Source organism: Canis lupus, chromosome 17 (assembly GCF_048164855.1).
Source record: "Canis lupus baileyi chromosome 17, mCanLup2.hap1, whole genome shotgun sequence".
In the NCBI taxonomy this organism is placed as follows: domain Eukaryota; kingdom Metazoa; phylum Chordata; class Mammalia; order Carnivora; family Canidae; genus Canis; species Canis lupus.
Genome location: NC_132854.1, coordinates 39,099,358 through 39,119,894, shown reverse-complemented (window position 1 = coordinate 39,119,894; position 20,537 = coordinate 39,099,358). Strand labels below are relative to the sequence as shown.

At 34.6% G+C, this 20,537-nt stretch overlaps 1 long non-coding RNA gene across 2 annotated transcripts in view; it reads left to right on the top strand.

The window, feature by feature from the left end:
• Positions 1-18,721, top strand: part of LOC140608036 (uncharacterized) — a 54,437-nt gene extending 35,716 nt beyond the window's left edge. The window contains exons 3-5 of one of the 2 annotated variants that reach the window (XR_012009981.1): positions 2,065-2,179; positions 18,198-18,320; positions 18,412-18,721. This is a non-coding gene — a long non-coding RNA (uncharacterized lncRNA). The remainder of the gene's footprint in view (positions 1-2,064; positions 2,180-18,197; positions 18,321-18,411) is intronic. The other variant, XR_012009982.1, reaches the window with a different exon arrangement.
• Positions 18,722-20,537: the final 1,816 nt, after the last annotated feature.

Below are 20,537 nucleotides of genomic sequence, written 5' to 3'. Positions count from 1 at the left end.
CAATTATTTGTGGGAGAAAGTAAATAAATGCATAATGCAAAGTATAAAAGCTACGGCCTTTCCCTATCCATAAAACAACTGAAATATTTGATTCATGCTATGATTGTAGCTCAGTCAGTGGCAACAAAAGAAAATCTCTGACTTAAACTTAGTAAATTAAATTGCTTTCATCTATCATTTCTTGTGGATGTTTATTATAATGTTGGACTCAGGGCAAAACATATCTATTTTATTCTAGAAAGAGGGTTAGTGATAGAGACAGAGACAGAGGCAGAGAGAAAGAGAAAAAGACAGAAAAGGGGAGAGAAAAAAAGAGAGAAGGAAAAAAGTTAAAAAGTAGTGGCTTATAGCAATGATGAAAAACATGTTGTAGGTGGCAAAATGAGATGCATGCAAATGACAAGTAGGCTCCCTGTACCCTGAAAACATTCAATTCCAAGTGACCTGTGGCCATAAATTACCAGCACGAAGCTTCAGATCCTAGTCCTGTAATTTCATCAAGATCAACAAGATGCAATCTTGAAAACTGTTTGCATGGTGTGAGGACGAATTGATGCCCTTGTTCTTTCAGACAGCTGAGTTTGATGCACAAGAGTCTGACTACTTTTCTGTCTCTGTGTAGCCGTATATGGCCATTGTAAATAATTAAGTAGAAATTTGTTACCCTTTTGTCAAATGTATTTCTGATGTTGCTCTTCCTAGCTTCCATTAAGAAATCCCTTGATTAAATTTTAAAGTCTTAAACAATTTGAGAGTCTGAGAGCATTGGATACAAACTACAATTTGAATGTTTTGCAGGGGAAAGTCATACTCTCTTTGGGAGTAGGAAAAATCATGTCAGGTATTTAGTATGCAGCCCCATGATTCCTTTTCAAGGCACGATATTACGGATTTGATTACCAACCCTGTAGCTGGCTCTTGTAGGTCATTTATTTTCCCAACTCCTTTTTTGTAGATATTCAGAAGATATTGCTTAAAAATATTTGAAAATATTTTAATTTAAGCAAAATATGCTTGTAACTAGAAATTTTAAACTTTTAATCATTCCAACTCTTACATAATATGATCAAAAGAAAATACCAAACAAATGTTATTTACAAAAATAAACTTAAAACTCATAATTCTTCTTTATAACCTTGTTTATAATATTCTCAAATAATTTTTAGGAAAGGAAACAAAACAAGAAGTAAAGGAGCTAAATAGTGAAATATAATTTTCCTGATTTATGCTTTAGAAAATATGAATAACTTTAATTTTTAATCATATTCTTCTTAAAATGCATGAATTCCAAACAGATTGGTATGAATATGCGGGACTTGTGGGGGTATACCATAATTATTATATATAGTCTGTAAAAAATAAAGCAACCTTTAAATCTAGAACACATATAATTTAAAAAACAAAATATGGCATTAATTTTCTATTATAATTAAAAGAGACAGAACGCATTACCTTTTGTGAGGTGTCATAATGAAATGCTTTCTGCAGATTTTTACTTTCTTCATGCAGGTGAATGTTACAAGTCTTTATTTCTCCTCTCTGTATACCTTTTTCTCTTTTGCTTCAGTAAAATGGATGAAAATGAAACGTATGCGTATGGTATTTAGAACTACTCTTACCAGGGACTTTATTTCTGTGGCGATGCTATTTCCTTAACAACTCATCTTTTTGACCACTGCACTCATTACATTTACATCTTATAAGTGTCTCTTTCCTTTTGGGATGAGAGAATTAGAAATCTCATGATTATTTATTTTGGAATTCTTTCTGGGTTTGCGTTATGTTTTGCATATTATAAACCCTGCATCTAAACAAAAAGTGCTAAAAATTAAAATTGCACCACTTTGATCATATTACCTTTCTCCCTACTGCTACCTCCAACTTTTGCCTTTCATGAATTCTATAGAGTTCAGGTTCACGATCTGTTGTTTTTATGTTTCACCTGCTGTGAGGCCTTTCCTGAAACTTGACTATGCAAACCAAGTTCAATTATAGGAGTTGTTGATCCAAAGACAGAAGCTAGCATAGCCAGTCACCCCCTCTTCTCCTCCTGTTTCTCTTTAGGGACCCAGGCTCCCCTGGTTCTGGCTGTGGCCCCTGCTAGGGTCTAGCCCATGGAACTGCTCTCTCCTGGTTTGCTTCATGTTCTGAACAGAAAGAGATGGATTGATCACCTCAGGTTTGTAACTGGAATCTTTTACTCACTTGATATTCCATGAATCAATAATCACAACTTGTTTCCTCTTTAAAAAAAAAATAAAACAAAACAGAATGGTTATTTGTGCTTTGCAGATTGGTTTGGAAGATTGATACACACACACACACACACATATATGTGTATATATATACATATATACATATATATGTTTTACATAAGTTAGCAAATTTCTGATACATAGTAGTCTATCAATAAATGGTTAATGTCTTTTGTTCCAGACTTATGGGTGGGAGGGGTGCTACAGTTTTGACTTGGTTATTAAACTGACTAATAAGTTTTAAAGTTTTGGCAGGGGGTTACTGCAATGGTTTAAAACATTAAAATCACTAGCCTGGGGAAGGGGAAGTTTAAAAAATATTGATGTACGGGTCTCTCCTCCAAAGACTCTTGATATAATTAAGTTGTAACGTTACCTTGGCTTTGAGAATTTAAAAAAAAAATTCTGAATGCTTCTACCGTGCAGCCAAGGTTGAGAATCATTGGTGTAGTGTGACATGTCTCTCTGGTATATTTTTACTTTAACAGGAGCTTTATGAGTTCCAAAGTCCTGTAGTGGTGGGGTACCTAGGTGGCTTAGTTGGTTGAGCATCCAACTCTTGATTTCAGTTCAGGTCATGATCTCAGAGTCTAGAGAGCAAGCCCTATGTAGGGCTCCACATTGAGAATGAAGCTGCTTAAAATTCTCTGCTCCTCTCTTTCCCCCATGCAAGGGTGTACTCTCCCTCTCTCATAAATAAAAAAAAATAAATTAATTAATTAATTAAAAATAAATAAATAAATAAATAAAAGATAGATAGATAGATAGATAGATAAATAAATAATCAATCATTAAGTCCTGGTTCCCAAGCCAGGAGGTATAATCCACCTGGGTATATTTGGAAATGTTTACATACAATTCTGTTTTTCATAGTGACTCAGGGAACCAGGAACATAAACAATCTCTCCACAAGGTAGAGTCATTGCCCTTTACTCACAGCCAGTAGGGGACGTCTCCCCAAGAGACACTGAGGTTGCAGAGGATATTTCTATCATTTTTTTCCCTTTCTCCATTTCCTTCCTCTCTTCCTTCCTTTCCACCATCTTTTCCTTTCTTTTCAGGTTTTTTTTTTTTTGTTTTTTGTTTTATTTATCCTGTATAACATTAGAGAAAATAAAATAAGTGTTTGAATTTGCCTGTGTCCTGTGCAGACTGATCAAGATTATTTCTGACAAAGCTGAGCAGGGAAGGATTGCAATATCTAGAGTTTATGGTGGACCTTTTGTCCAGACTGTCCTGAAAGTACCCCTTAATGATGCTGGGTCAGTAGGTATCTGCTCTATTTACTCCTTGCCATCCTTGCCCTCGGATAATAATTTTAAAACTCACTAATGTAATTTGTACTCTTTTTCTATTGATTATACAATGTTCTGAGGCTGCCTTAGAGTACTGAAATAGCAGCAATAATTAGTATTTATTGAACACCCATTGGGTAGCCTATCACCACATAGGAGACCACTGTGTGAATCTTTTAACAATTCTGCTACTACAGACTTCAATGGAAAATAGATAGCCAAATAGCACTTTAACATTAGGTGGAAATCCATCTTTTCAGGCATGTGGTCAAAATTTAATTCTGATTTATAATTTTTCTGTGCTGATTGGATTCACAATGATTTATTCTTACTTCTCTATCTCTTTATCACTTGGTTCTAAAAAATCCTAGGTAACTGTAATTGCCAAATGAAAAACAGTTGTGATTTCTTTTGGCGTAATTATTTAACTAGGATGAAATAACACCAGTGTGAATGTATGACACTTGTGTTTTGACTGTGGTACTGTTCTAATCTGAACCTCCTCTTTGCAGAGTAACCCGGGAGGATTCATAGAGCTTGTATTATACTAAACTCTTGTTTTACAGAGTCACCTCTGACATATCAGGCAGACATATTAAATGCTAAAAAAGCACAAGAACCACATTATTTAACTATTTTCTGCCATTGGATTTTTGGTAGCGGTATTCCTTTCTACTCTTGCTGTTCTAAAATCAATTATTAAAACACAAAATTTAGTTTGAAAAGTGTGAAAAAGGGGTAGTGAGATGATAAGTCAGTGACATAAGTAATACACACTGTGATTTTATAACTAAGACTCTAATATTTCTGGATGTGACCAATGGTAATCCATATTTTCCTAAAAAAGAAATCAGGATATGAATAATTAAGTTAATTTGGCAATGATTTGTATTAATTTGAGTATTTGAGTGTTAGAAATGAATAAATAAATAACAATGAAATCACCAGGAACTTGCAGATGAGAATTCTATAAGAATTAAAATGACTCAATGCTTTTATTTGTCCTTTAATTTCTTTTAAGTAATTAATATCACAATGTATTGTTGCAAGTTCAAAAACCACGCATTTCTGGATTTCTGGTATCGGAGAGATCTTTGTGATCTTGTTCATTCATTTTTCCTGAATAGCATTGAGTTGATTTGCTGATTTTACCATGAAATATCCCACAAAGTACCCTAGCACATAAAGGTATATTGCAATAATCTTGGCGCATTCTCCTGTTGATTTTACAATTGTTAATTTAAGTGCTACCTTAGATAAAATACAAAGGTCTTCTGGCAGGGGAGTAATTTAACCAATTCTATATAAAGATATTGATTAACTTTTTATGTAAGGCAGAAGGCATTATAACATGTTTGAGTATCTCTTTTAGAAATACATAGCCAATTAAGTAGAAATTATTTTTATACCTCTATGGGCTTTAATAACGGTATGAATATTTAAATATGCAAACCTATTCACCTGCCCAGCATGTACACTACCCTTTCTGCCATAAGCATCTTCCTTTTCCAAACAGTTTACACGTTTTTTTTTCTGCTTAAGCAGTATATCTTATCCATGATGCAAACAGATGAAAATCTCACTTGAGCTTCTTTGAAAGAAAAAGAAAAAATGGCATATCTAAATGATGTGTGTGAAGATACTCTTAAATAATTACATCTTGTGGTATATTGTTTATATTTTTAGTATTTTGATAAAAATATTTCTGACTATAGATAGGATGTTTTAAAGATCTACCAACCCACTAACATTATTCAATTGAAATAAATAAATCAAATATGAAATTATATTAAACTATGGTATACTATTCCATCTACCTATTATAATATTGAAAATAAGACTAATCATAATTTAATTGCATATCCCTATTGTAGACACGTTTGTAGCTATAATGTATATAAATCTCTTCAAGGAAGCATTTTATAATAGTGTTTCGATCTATATGGGGAAGAGAGATATTATATTAATCTAGAAACATTTATATTTTTTATTAATTCCAATAAGCTGTTCGCTTAAATAAAAACATATTTTTTGGGTTTGCTAATACTATACATTTTTAGAAACACTACATATTTGAGAGTGCCCAAGACATAGAGATACTTAATGAGTATGTAGTATATCCTATCCTGATATAAATAAGTACTGTTATGGTACTTTTATTTAGTAAGTACTACTAACCTGCACAGCAGGTATCAAAATTTTAACGCTTTTCATGGAGGTTCATCAGGATTTAATAGTTATAAATGATAATAGCCTTAGAGGTATTCAATAATCGGCATTTCTAAAAATTAAAAATTTTAGAAAGGTTTTAAAATTGTTATTTCTGGAAGAACAACAAAAATCTTGGAGAGATAGTGAATATATAATAAACCACAGAGAAAAAAAGTGAAATAGAATAAGTTATTTAGAAATTCTGTATGGTTGCCAATTGGATTATTACTGAGAAGTGTTCTCAGGGGCCTCAGATACAAGTTAGGTGTTATATAGAACAACCAGAAGCAAAGAAAAAGATGTTGGTCTTGAACCACATCTTTTGGAGCACTTAGGGTCAAAAGCTTTAAAACAATATTTTCATTTGTAACCCAAATACATGGGTTTTCATTGGGCATCATTCTTTCTCCCATTATATAATATTAACATTTGATTATGTCTAATAGAAAACACATATGACCCCAAAAGTATTGAAGATATTCAGCTAAAGTTATGGATAGAAGGAAATTTGGATCACATTATATATAACCCAGTAAGCTCTTTAAAATCTTGCACTTTCATCAAATTCCCCACCTTAATAGCTGATAAGCATATATTTTACTATCAACATCTTCCTCCCAACATCTCCATTTACATGGATTCCATTTGCCTCTCCTAGCCTTCCTTTCTAAATATCTGTCTAGAGTCCTATGCCAGTTAGCAAGACAAAGTTATTTGGGCATCACTAAGAAAAAGAAAACCTTGTTATTAACCAAAGCCCAACCAACAATTGCTTCTTCATAATAACCCTGAAGACTTTCACTTTACTGCAGTACAGAGTTCAGATCAAATAATATGTAAGCCATGTGGGCATGAGTAGAATAATTGTTCCCCAGGGATGTCAAAATCATAATCCCCAGAACCTGTCAATTTGTTACTTTACATGGCAAAAAGGAGTTAAGGTTGCTAAACAGCAATATTAACCCAGTAATCCTGGTTTCCCAAGTAGGCTGGATATAATCACAAAGGTCTTTAAATGATGAAGAGGTAAGCAGGAGAGTCAGAAACAGAAATGTTACCATAAGAAAGACTAGACAGATGATTGTTGGCTTCGATGATGGAAGGAAGCCCTGAGTTAATACCACATTAGGAAGCGTCTAGAAGCTGAAAAAGGCAAGGAAACTGGTTCTCCCTTAAAACTTCCAGAAGAAATGCTGCCCTGCCAACATCTTTATTTTAGCTCAGTGAGAGCCATTTTGATCTCCAGAATTATAAGATAATAAATATGTGTTGTTTCAAACCAGTAAGTTTATGGTAAATTGTTACAACATCAGTAAGAAAATAATACAGTATATTTCTTAGGTAGTTGTAGAAACTTTAATTTTTAAAATGTTTCTTATGGTCTTTTCTGGGAATCAGCAGAACATGTCTCATACATGCTATGGTCAAGTCTTTGGGACTAAGTGGCATCTGCCATCTTCCCTTCTTGCCCTACAAACTACTCTTTTTCTGGTGTTAACTAATGATTTCTCCCCTGTTAAATATCTTCTTAAGTTATTAAATACCATCTTGTAGGTCCTCAAAGCCATACTCACACATGGGGAGAATTTATTTGCTCTCAAGCAAAATACTTAATTAGATTTTTCCCAGATTATTTAGAGTAACAGCTTTAATTTAAGACACACTTGTGACTTGATGGAATTCAAAAAGTTGAATGACCAATATCATTCCAGAGGCAGAACTCAGAAAACCCTTTACAAAAACAAACAAAAAAAATTTTTCAGTATCCAATATTTTCTTTGTTTCAGAATGAGAATATTTCCCAGCAGGTTTCCCAGGATACCTTAAAGTATCCTCCAAATTCCCAAATAAATTTTCATTCCATCAAGAAAGTCAGCTCAATTGGGATTTCTTGATGCAAACAATACCCCCACACACACCAAAAACAAACCCATACCCATTTAAAAATATGCTCTACATTTCCCCTCCTTTTTCAGTGAGGTGCCAATCAAAATTTATTAACACAATCATCAAAAGTCAGACATAAACAATTTTGATGTTTACAAAGCTTCTTTTATATGAATGTATCACAATTTATGTTGGACATTTGGTTCATTTAACTTACATTTCATATTATTTATAATTTTTATTTTGATTATCAAATCAGAAGTGGTTGTATTTATTCCTAAATATTTATTACCATTTGGGAGTATGTGACCCTACAAGTTGATTTAAGTAAGATGATATGGATATTTTTAATGCTCTTCACAGATTTTGCCAGATGGATTTTTAAAAAATGTTTGAATCAATTTCCTCTCAATTATTGATGTTTGAGATTTCTTATCTTACCACACACTAGCCAGTAATGAAGTAGTTTGATAAATTTGGTAGGCAAAATGCTACTTTATTCCTGCTTCAATTTGAATGTATTTGGTTATTGGTAATTCAAAGCATTTTAACATACTTTTCATTTTAGTATTTAACCTTCTATAAAATTTCTCTTCATGCTTTTTGCCTATTTTCCTATAGGAATGATTCCCCCTCCCCACGCTTCACGTATATTGAATTCTTATACAGTAACAGTTATAACCCCATACTATATTTATTCCTAATGTTTTTCCTGATTTTATGATTACTTTTCATGTATTTGTTCTTTTGAGGTACATGTTTCCTCTAACTTTTGTAGTTACATTTATATTTCTCTTTGAAATATACATACTTTCTTTTGTGTTTAGAAAACATCTTTCTAAGTAGAGATCATATGGATATTCAGTGTCATTTGTTCTCTGTTTTTTAATGAAGTCATCTTCTACACAGCCTTCTTGAAATCTCATTCTTGCCTTCTGTGGTATAATCAGTTTTGGATTTTATTCTTATTCTCAAGCCCTTTGCTAAGATGCTTCAAGATTTCTCCTCCTCATTCTGTTCCTAACGTTCTGCTGTTATTCCTCGGGGTTCTATCTTTGAACTATCCTTATTTCACCTCTTTCAGACAAGTGATCTCATTTACAACCATGCTTGCATTTATTACTTACATAAAGACTTTCTCAGATACATTTTTTCTACCCAAATATCTATCCTACATTTTAAAACTGCATATTTTATTACAGAAGGCACACCTACTTTGGAAGTTTATAATCAAACTCCTTGTACCCAAGGCCCAATCCTTCCCCTTTCCTTGATCAAGAATGCTGACACTTTACTCCTTTCCTTCAATTAATATGGACAAATCCTTCTATAAATGATCTTTTTCCTACCTGCACAGCCTCACCTCTTACACCAGGTTGAAGGTATTTATACTTCCCTAAACTCACTAGATTATTACCCTGGTTGCAGTAATCTTTCTACCTGGAACCTTTTTATTCTTATGCGTTCCCCATGTCCACTCCAGGCTGGTTAAAGTGTCCTGCATCTGTGCTCCTATCAGAACATTCACAGGTTCTTTTTTTCCTTGCTTAGGATTTGTCTCATATTATTGATTTCTATCTTAGCTCATGTCTCTAACACCTAGCACAAAGAATGTTTCTCAAAAAAGAGGAATTATCTCATTTTCCCTTTATTTCCCAGTGCCCAACCATGTGATAGGCACTGATTGATATAAGCAATGAATAAGTATTTGTTGAATTAAATGAAATTGAAAATGTACAGAGACCGATTAATACAATTACCATACTTTCTCTAGCAAGGCTAGAATTAAATAAAGGAGATAATGGGTTTACTCGGTCTGGCCATTAGTAAATGTGCATAAAAGATGCTCAGAGAGACATATCTGTTAGTTTGAATACGTTATGGATTTGGACTGTGTAAAACATAAAATTACTTTAGATTTATGTTGGAAATTTGTGATAGTGGCTGGGGAGAGGGAAAGAACTAGTATCAGAATAGGAACAAAGAACAAAAAATATTAGGAGTTAACATGGTGAGTTCTACTGAGAGAGAAAAATCTGAATTTTACATCCAATCAGAAAACGAAATCTTGGAAATTTCAAGTGATAATTGTGTATTTGTAACTGCTTTTCTAAATAAGATATAATTACCAAAATTAAAGTAAATAATAAATGCTCCTTAAGCACCAGTTATTAAGATTTATATGTTTAATTAGCTGTTTTATAGCAAATTGAGCTTTAAACATTTTGCCTTTGCAACAAAATTTAAATCGCAAGACATCTTTCTTTTTTTCTAGTTCCTGTATTCTCAGTAACAGATTTTCCTAGGCATTCTTTCTTGGCAGCTCCTTGGAAATGCCAGAAATGGATTTTCTGTAGTACCTGTTGACCTCTTAATGATGAAAAAATCCTAGACTAGAAGTTACTTGCAAAAGTGGAGATAGTGATCTTGATAAGTTCTTTTTTTTTTTTTTTTAGATTTTATTTATTCAGGAGAGACACACAGAGAGAGGCAGAGACACAGGTAGAGGGAGAAGCAGGCTCACTGCAAAGGAGCCCAATGTGGGACTGGATCCCAGGATTCCAGGATCACGGCCTGAGCCCAAGGCAGGGTCTCAATCGCTGAGCCCCCCAGGTGTACCTTGATAAGTTCTTTGTAGCTCCCTCTTTGATATAGCATTTTAATTCCTTTGTGGGATCATAGAATACTTTTACTATTGAACAAAGAGGCAGAGAGAGACTGTTTGCTAGAACAGAAAAGAAGAAGGTCTGAGGTCAAGGGCTACCTAGGGCCTAAGAGTAATATATAAAGATAGAGATAAGTATGTGTTGTTAGGTTTTGGGTTTGTCTAGAGAAAGGACACTGTGAAAATGTCCAATGATGGACAATGATGTCCAATCATTTTAGTCTTACCAGAGAATGAATAGGAAAGTCATCTGCTGAGATGGAATAAAATTGAAAATAGGAGAATTCTGGAAATATGAGAAGAGCCACTATAAACAAGCCCCAAAGGAGCCCCAAAATAATGAAAATGATTAGTGAGGAAAAATAAAGGACCAATTATAGTTTGATAGCAAAGACTAAAGGTGACCCATTCAGTAAAGTCTTACAATTTCACCAACAGCAGTTCCAAACCCAGAAACAAATTAGAGGGAATGAGATTAAAAAGTCGACCAAAAGTTATAAATAGTTGGGCAAGTAGTGAAAAAAGACAGGAGAGAGGCGATTCAGGGTGAGTTGGATAATAATGAGCTTGGGAATACGTACGTATCGAAGACGCAGGGTAGTATTTATGAATTACTACAGATCAAGAGAAATAATGGGTCAATTGTAGTTGTTGTTCTGCTGGGATTTACTCTAGCAAAAGTCTATGTGAATCAGAATATGTATTGTTTCCTAGGTTTTTAGCTTGTCAACTATAGCTAATGCCTATTAATTCTTAACTGTATTCTTGCCCAAACAATTTATGCTTTGCAGAACTAGAAAAAGGCATTGTATGGGTAAGTATTATGAATTGGTTCTTAGATATGATTTAAGCAAGTATCAGTAGGAATAGTAAACTTGGAGTCATGTTAGGAAATAATTAAAAATGGGACTGAATTGATTCATGTAAGGTGATGGATGAGTGTCTAGAAGCCTTGGATTTAGAAGTGGAACCTATAGAGAGCAAACTTTCAAATCATTGATTTTTTTTTCAGTTTTGCTTGATGTTAAGAAAAGAATCAGAAGCACATAGGCATTGCATACAATGGGACGGGTGTCAATAGAAAGAGGCTAACTCTGCATAAAGTTGATCCAGTTGCACCAGGAATGTGTGGATCCCTCTGATTAGGTCTGTTGCATAGGTAGTCTTCCTAAAGGTGTAAATTAGAATAGCATATGAACTTACCCATTATTAATAGGAAATAATGGAATAATACGCCAAACCTATTAACTGACAGCATTTGGGAATGTTTACATACCTTTTGGTGTGGTCTTGTTTCCCACAGAAAATAGGCAACAAAGAAAAATTCTGTTCAGTGACCTCTTGGGTGAACTAAGGAAGAAGTAGAAATTACATTGTTTAGCAGCAGAGCATATGCATGTTTCAAGTCCTCTGTTCATAAACTCACTAACTGTATATTTGGCCACATTATAACTATGTATCTAATTTGCAACTTTTCTGCACAATATGGACTTTAAGCCTTAGAATGAAAAGCTTTTCATTTACAGTTTTTGCAATGAGAATGCAAGTCTTCAGAACATCTTTTAAGGGCTATTGTGGACTCTTTTTTAGAGTTACTATCTTTTGAAATGCTTATGGATCTATAACTATTTAATCCCATATATTTGTCCTCAAACTTCTTGTGTGAACACAGTTGAACACAGCTTAATAAAATGGACTTACTTCTTGAAAAGTAGATTCAAAATATATTAAATAATGTAATATTAAATAATTATGATAAATCCTGTCAGACATCTGTATAACACAGTACTCAATAACATTTGTATGCCTGACAATCAGAAGATTTTTGCTTTACCAAGATATGTAATCCGTGGGGCAAAATATTTAAAATAACATTGTCCCATCTTGCTAAATCACACCAATTTAAAATAAAAGAATAAGACATTTTTGTAATCTAATGACGAACAGCAATTCTTGCATTTTGCTGGTGTTTTGGTGGTGTTTCTCCCTTTCTTTTGAGTCAAGAACATTTACTTTTTAAAAAAATATGACTACACTGAGTGTCTCAGGGCATAATTTAGGCAGGAGAAAGGCTTCAATTTTATGTCTTCTTTCTTCCCCTCCCCTTCCCTTCCTCCTCCCCCACCTCCTCCTCCTTCTTATTATTATTTCAGAAATAGTGAGCACCATGCAGATATCTAGAAGTGTTAATGATGGTAGTTTCATCTTTAAAGTGAACAATTCTTGCCATGTTATTGGAGATAGTTTAAAGTTGATTGTATTGTCCTTTTTATTCTCTCATTAAGTTTGAAGAGAAGCTCTTAGTGCGAGCAGCCCTTTATGATGCTCTATGCATTTCTGGTCACCAGGGTGACATGTTATGGTCATCTCCCACTGCTATAAAAACAAGGTTACAACAAATGTAAACTGCTTATACATTGACCCTTGAACAACATGAGTTTGAACTGTGTGAGTCCACTTATATGTGGATTTTTTTTTTGATAAATACAGTATAGTATTATAAATGTACTTTCTCTTATGATTTTCTTAATAACATTTTCTTTTCTCTAGTTTATTTTAAGAATACAGTGCATAATACATATAAAATGTGTTATCAACTATTTGCGTTATGATTAAGGCTTCTAGTCAACAGTAGTCTAATAGTAGTTAAGATTTCTGGGAGCCTAAAGTTATCCACAGATTTCAACTGCATAGAGAATCATTGTCCCTAACCCTCACACTGTTGAACAGTCAAGTATAATTTTCTTATTCTTATAATTTGCATTCACACTTACATGAACAGAGATACATAAATGGAGGCGTGGCTCATACTGCTTTATAGGGATATGAAGTCTTAAATCACTATGATTTTAAATGTAAACTCACTTTACAATGGAGAGAGAGTTGTCTTAAAGATTATTTTGAGTTATTTTGGAATATTTGTGTATTAAAGAAAACTGAATCTGATATATAACATTTAAACAAATTTTAAAATTACTAACATGAAACAAAGTTCTGCATCCTGCATTACACTTGCTATTTTCTTCATATTTTTGATCTCTTCCCAAAAAATGAAATGCCACTTTATATGCAATACTTTAAACTTTCTCTAGTACCATGCCAGCTCCCAGAGAACTGTTAAGTCCACCATATTTTATTTTATATTGTTCCAATAATTCAAAATTCTTAGCAAAAATGTGAAGTTTTCATTTAGATTACTAATTCATTATTCATTCATTCAAAAATTGTATGCCATTCACCCAGCTAAGTACTTTTGCATTTGAAAAAAAAATGGAACATGTGAAACAAATAGTGTAACAAGTGAATAATTTGAAGCTTCAAAAATGGATTTTGAGTTTAATATTTAATAGATTACAGACTTGAAAAAGTTATTTTACCACTTTGAGTCTCAATTATACATTCCTAAAAGTGGGGATAGCAATACTAATATGCTATGAATACAACTGCTTCATTAATCTCATTTGTTCTGAAAGTCAAATGAGTTACTGCAAGTGAAATTATCTTGCATTTGATAAAGTTTTACGAATATTAATATTACAATTTTCAAGAAGTTCATAATGCATTAGGTGAGGTTAGACAAGTATATACATTATCACAATAAACGTTAATTGATAGGGCATTGACTTTGTAATATTGTGATTTACAATAAAAAATATGTATTTGGTCTTCATCCCCATTTGTAGCACAGCGCTTTTAAAACCCTTGGTATTTCCTAAACTATGAGAGAGATAAAGCTGTCTGCTGTTATGTTAATGATCCAACTTTCAGACCATACCTAAGATTGCCCCTGGTTGCCAGAACCAACTATGTGATGACACAGGTGGAACCTACAGTCCTAACTCTTGATCTCAGGAGAAGGGAGAGGCGCTGGAAGTTGAATCAATTTCCAGTGGCCAATGATTTAATCAATTATGCCTATGTAATGAAGCCTCCATAAAAACACAAAAGTATAGGTTTTGGAGAAACTCCAGGTTGCTGAACAGGAGAGTGGCACATTCAGAGAGGGTGTGGAGCTCCGACTCCTTCCCCATACCTTGCCCTATGTAACATTTCCCTTTGGCTGTTCCTTTTTTAAATTTTTTTAAATTTTATTTATTTATTTATGATATTTATGATAGTCACACAGAGAGAGCGAGAGAGAGGCAGAGACACAGGCAGAGGGAGAAGCAGGCTCCATGCACCAGGAGCCCCACATGGGATTCGATCCCGGGTCTCCAGGATCGCGCCCTGGGCCAAAGGCAGGCGCCAAACCGCTGCGCCACCCAGGGATCCCTAGCTGTTCCTTTTATAATAAATTGGTGATCTAGTAAGCAAAAGGTTTCACTGATTTCTGTGAGTCACTCTAGCAAATTAATCAGTTTGAGGAAACCTCCAATCTGTAGCCAGTCATTCAGAGGAAACCTCCAATCTGTAGCCAGTCATTCAGAAGCACAATGTAGACTTGCAATTGGAATCTGAAGCAGAGAACAGTCTTGTAGGACTGAACCTTTCACTCGTGGGATCAAATGCTATCCCTGAGTAAGTGTCAGAATGGAGTTTAACTGAAGGTCACCCAGGTGGTATCTGCAAATTGCTTTGTGGTTTGGGGAAATGGACCCCTAAATGTTGGAATTGGGTGTTCAGACCCTTTAGATATATTATCTTAAAATCATAATTTAAAAAAGTCATTATCTTAAAAACACCTAGTTATAAATAATTATCTAAGAAATCCATAATATATGCCCTGGGGAAACAAAAGTGAATAAAGTATACCCCACCCTCTAGGAGTTTACTGCCCTATAGGATGAAGGAAAATTATATAACTTATTTTTTTAAAGTAGACATACAAATGTATACATACATGTCCATGTACATATTTTTATGTGTTTAGATAGATGATTGATAGATACATAGATACAAAGATACATAGATAGATGTGCTATAAAAGATCCAGGTATTATAAGGAATCAGACTAGAAGCAAACAAGCTCAGCTACTGTGAGAAATCAGGCTAAAAGCAGCCACACTACTCCTATGCTATTAATGAGGACATGCCCCCACAGAGAGGCCTAAATGATAAGCAGGTAAGACAACAGAATGAATGGAATCAGAGGCAGGGGAGCAGGGAAGCACATTTGATATCAAGGGGTAGGTGGGGAACACAAAGAAAAAAAGGACTTCTCCCACACTGGATTTTGTAAACCAAATTAAACAATTTACGCTTCATTTCTGAGAACACAGGCTCTTTGAACTGATTTCATTAGGAGAGGAACAAGATCAGATTTACATTTCTGAAAGGTGATTTTCGATTAAGGACTAGAGATTAGATTAAATGATCCACGACTGGAACCAGGGTAACTGTTTCCTAACCTCTAGAGGTAATCCAGGTAACACTTCATAGTAGGCAGGAAAAGAATTGGCAAGATCTGAGGACAATTCAGGAGCAGAAGAGGCAGGGATAGCTTGTTGGATATTTAATTTCTTGATTGAGCAAATGCATAAGTGATTCCATAACATTAAATCATGGTTATAAACTACAATGATGCAATGAAGGAAAGATACATGGTGCTAAAACAATGTAAGTAAAGGAATCTAGCTTGGTCAGAAGTTGGGTAGGAGAGTTGCCCTGAAGAAGTGATGAGTCAGCAAAATTTGAATGAACCATAAGCGTCAAGTAGGTCAAAGGGGAGAAAAACACACAGCTAGAAGTAGAACAGTAAATGCCAAATCTTGCAGTGACTGAAACAAAGTAGGGCACAGTAAAGGAACTGTAAGCAGACTAGTACCTAGAATCCAGAGAGCAGCCAGGGAACTTGTGTGATGTGAGAAAGCAGCAAAAAGCAAAGAAAACCATACAGCAGTTTGCTGGCCAGGTTAATAATGGTGGACTTTATCCTTAGAAAAAGAGTTTGAAGTGCTGGTGTGTGTGTAAGGCATGTTTTGGTTTTATTTTGCCAATATTACCCTGGGTTCTGTGTATAAAATAGATTATAGGTCTCCACAGAGGATCCAGCGAAAACATGAAGTTCTTAATATTCCTAGTAAGATAGATGACAGTTTGGGCTAAAAATTCTGGTGATGATGGAGATGGAGAAATTTGGAAAGACATATAAAACAAATGACAGAATGTCAGAATTCAACATTTTTGGGAGCTTTGCATTGGTTATAAGCACGATTACTAATTAGAAGAAAAATGTGTCGCAAATATTTTTGCATTTCATCTCTTTTCTTTTGCTTGAAAAAAGCCAATGTTTATGAAATAAAAGAAATGGAAAGAAACTGAAAGGAACAATCAGACATGGGGGAAAAAAGAAACAAGATTATTGTTGCAGGAACAAAAGAAGAGAGCGTCAAATACAGAATCATTGTAAAAGGTTCTAGGAAGGCAGGTGCTGAGGGATAGTCCATGACTTAGTAACAAATAAAAGGATCTTCGATGTCCTGGGGTTTGGAGAGAAACTGAAGAGACATTGAGCAAGGTCTCTGAATGATGTGACCTAGCAGGTCCATTGGGAGACTTTAAAAAGAAAAGCTCAGAGTTGATGAGAGTTCTCTTTGATATCTTCTCTTTATTTTGTCTATGAAATGGAAGGTCTGTGGATGTTTTCAAGAGACTGCTCATGTTTGAAAAAGCAGCAGTAGATAATGGAATTGAAACTTGACTAGGGAACTAAAGGCTTAGTTAGTTCCCAAGGCTCTCAACATCTCTTGGAAACAGCCCCACTTCTGGTGATAGCGGAGTTGCAGACTCTCTAGAAAGTTTCAACTTCCACCAGGCACAAAGATAGGTTCAGATCTAAAAAAAAATTCAAAAGAAAAGAAGAGTCTTTGGATTGTGGTGGGAAAAAAAAGGTATCTTTATGGTATTTTTATCCAAATGTGACACTGAAGCATAAGAGAAGTGCATCCAGATGGGTTTCCAGTTGGATTGGGATTGGAGGAGACAGATATTTCAGGCAATGACATAAAAGACTTGGCATACATTAAGTTGATAATTATTAACTAGATACCATGTGTAAGAAAGATGCTGTAAGTATTTAAAATAAAATATGAGATATATTTGCCTCTTTGGGTGATATATGCTTTAGTTAGAAAAAAGACACAAGAATATGAAAACAATATTATGTTAGTATATGAGTACCAACAAATGACAGACAAAAGCTGAAAAATGGCACTAAAGAATTTTATGTTCTAATAGTCTCATTGAACTAAGCAAACACACTTGGATGAAAAGCCTTTCTCAGTTCTCTTTTTTCTTTTTTCCTTTTTTTTTTTCTGTCTTACCACAGCAAAAAATGTCAATTGCATTTGCTATGCTTCTTAATATGCAAAAGTGTACTTATTTTGCACTAGAGTACACTTCTAAAATAAGATTTCAATGAATTGAAAAAAAATGTCATTACCACACACACAAAAAAGACTAAAGATCAGAAGTAAGCTCCTTCTAAGAGTGAAAGATGGTACTACACTTTCTGATGCAAAATTTTAAGAGACACATTTAGAAACTGTTAGCTTATGGGGTGCCGGAGTGGCTCAGTTGGTTAAACATCTGACTCTTGATTTCAGCTCAGGTCATGATCTGGGGGTCCTGGGATCAACCTCCATGTTGGGCTCTGGGCTCAGTGGAGAGTCTGCTTGAGGATTCTTCATCTCACCCTCTGCCCTCCCCCCACCCTGCTGGTTCTCTCTCTCTCAAATAAATAAATCTTAAAAAAAAAAAAAAAGAAACTGTTAGCTTACATTATAGTTTATAAACACTTCATTTAGGAAACTATTGTGGGAGTGTAATGTTAATTTCCCTGGTGATATTTAAGTATCCCATATATACTTGTTACAGTTTTCTTCCTGTATCTCTGGTAGGGAAAATCTGTTAAGAATTGACCTTTCCCTTTTGTTATTGTATTAGTGATGACAGATTGTGTTCCAGGCATGGTGCAAGAGACTGACAGATAGAAAAACATGCACCTTTTTCTGATTGAGCCAACAGAATAAGGAGCAATATGAATAAGGAGATTTCTAACCTTGAAAGGTAAGTTCATTTATTTCCTTTGATGATAAATTACTATATTTTATCTCTCAGATCAAGAGCATGGATACTTAGTTTTGATTTTCTCTCTCAGTTATTGGAATGACAATGATTATATCCAGAAGTTAAATACCTCAGAAAGGAGATACTGTTTTACTACATTTCGAAAATTCCTAATTCTACTTGTGGATACTGCATAGACCGTTAACTCAAAAATTGCTTCATCCACGGACTGGTGAGCCACACTGATATCTTAAGCAAAAAATAAATGCTAGCTTCTGAATAAACAATTCTCCATGCGGAAGATATATTATTTAGATCTAAGTAAGCTGTTGAGTCTGAACACCTGTTATCATAGTTGTGATTGGTCTCACCTAAGCCAGTGGCCTCAGGATGATAATAGATCAAGGGACAAAAACATCAAAAAAAATATCCCCAGGAATTTGTGAGCTACCACCAGCTCTTCTACTCAGGAGCTATATTGCTGGAACTGGCACATGTTTTACATGTTTTTGGCTTGCTCAGTTGAATAAATCTTGGGAGGTCTCACAAGTCCATCTTTTTCCTATTTTTACATGGCTTCCTGGCTTGTGTATTGCCAATATATCTGCTTCTGACTGATGTCTTCAGGTAGATTAGAAGCTGACAGCACCTGACCAATGCTGCACCCAGGTGAATGATTCCACCAAAAAATACTGCAGAGTGCATTTGTCTTGTCACTTCTCAGATATTTCCCCTTTATTAAGCTCTTATTGTTGTTCTAAAGTCACAAGGTAGAACTGCCTCTTGTCTACAGAAAGCACAGTGATGCAGCTTTGATTTGCCTTGTTCTTTATAATAACCTCCCTTTCCCTCAAACCCTGGCATCTGATTGAGTGGAGTTAGGTCAAGAGATAATCTGAGAGGCTATCAAATCAAAATGCACACAGTGGTCCTTTCTCTCTCTGCATCAAAGACTGAGGTGTTCTATGTCAATGAGCTGGCTGTGAAACCGCACATGCCATCTAAATTTTCCTTTCTTTCTAACTCTGGTGTGCTTTATGCCAATCAACAAGAAATGGCAAACTGGTATTCTGCTGGCCAAATCCTTTTATTGTTGGCTGGCCTGATGCAGGGCAATAATCTATGACTGAATTTGACAGTCTTATTTTTTCGGATGACTCTATTTTCAGGAAACAAGCTAAGTATTCTCTGATGGGAATACGTGGCATTGGCCTAACTGATTTCTCTGATAAACACAATTGCAGATTGAATTATTTCTGTTTCTATACATCTCCTTACTAATTTTCAAAGGGAAAATGTTAAAATGTTGATGTTTTATAAAACAAAAAGAATTAGCAGGGAGACACTAAGCACACTGCAGAGAAAAAAGAATCCCATCTCATAATAGTAAATTTTGGCAGAGTTTATATCATATAAGATTAAATGGGGCAACCCCGGGTGGCTCAGCAGTTTAGCACTGCCTTCAGCCCAGGGCATGATCCTGGAGACCTGGGATCGAGTCCCACGGGGAGCTCCCTGCACGGAGCCTGCTTCTCCCTCTGCCTGTGTCTCTGCCTCTCTCTCTGTGTCTCTCATGAATAAATAAATAAAATCTTTAAAAAATTAAATGTATTAAGTTTAGTATTAATTACCATTCCCCTCCCTACCTTTAGTAATGATTAAACCTCTATTCAAGAATTAGTATTTCTATCCTGAATTTGTTTGAGAATTCTAGAATCATTTTTTTTTTTTTTAATTCCTATGGGGTGTATAGGTAACTTAGTCGGTTAAACAAATGACTTGATTTCAACTCAGGCCATGATCTTAGAGTTGTGAGATCAAGCCCTGCATGGGCTCCACACTTAGCGAGGAATCTGCTTGAGATTCTTTCTCTCTTTCTCCCTTTGTTCCTCCCCTCACTCTCACTCTCTCTCTAAAATAAATAAATAAATCTTTAAAAAATATTCTTGGACTTCTTGTTTTTAATAAGGTTGAGAGGTTTTGATATCAGAATGAAACATAAATTGATAATAACTGGTTAGCAGTGGTTATTAAATATAGTACTTCTTTCCTACAGAATTCATTAGCTGTATTTCCGTTTATTTTTTCAAAGTCTATTCGAAATTATAATTACAAAAATCTACACAACATGGGAACTGCTAGAAAACCAGTATTTAAGAAAAATGTATGATGCCATACTAATATATAAACAAACACAGTTTTATACAACTGATATGG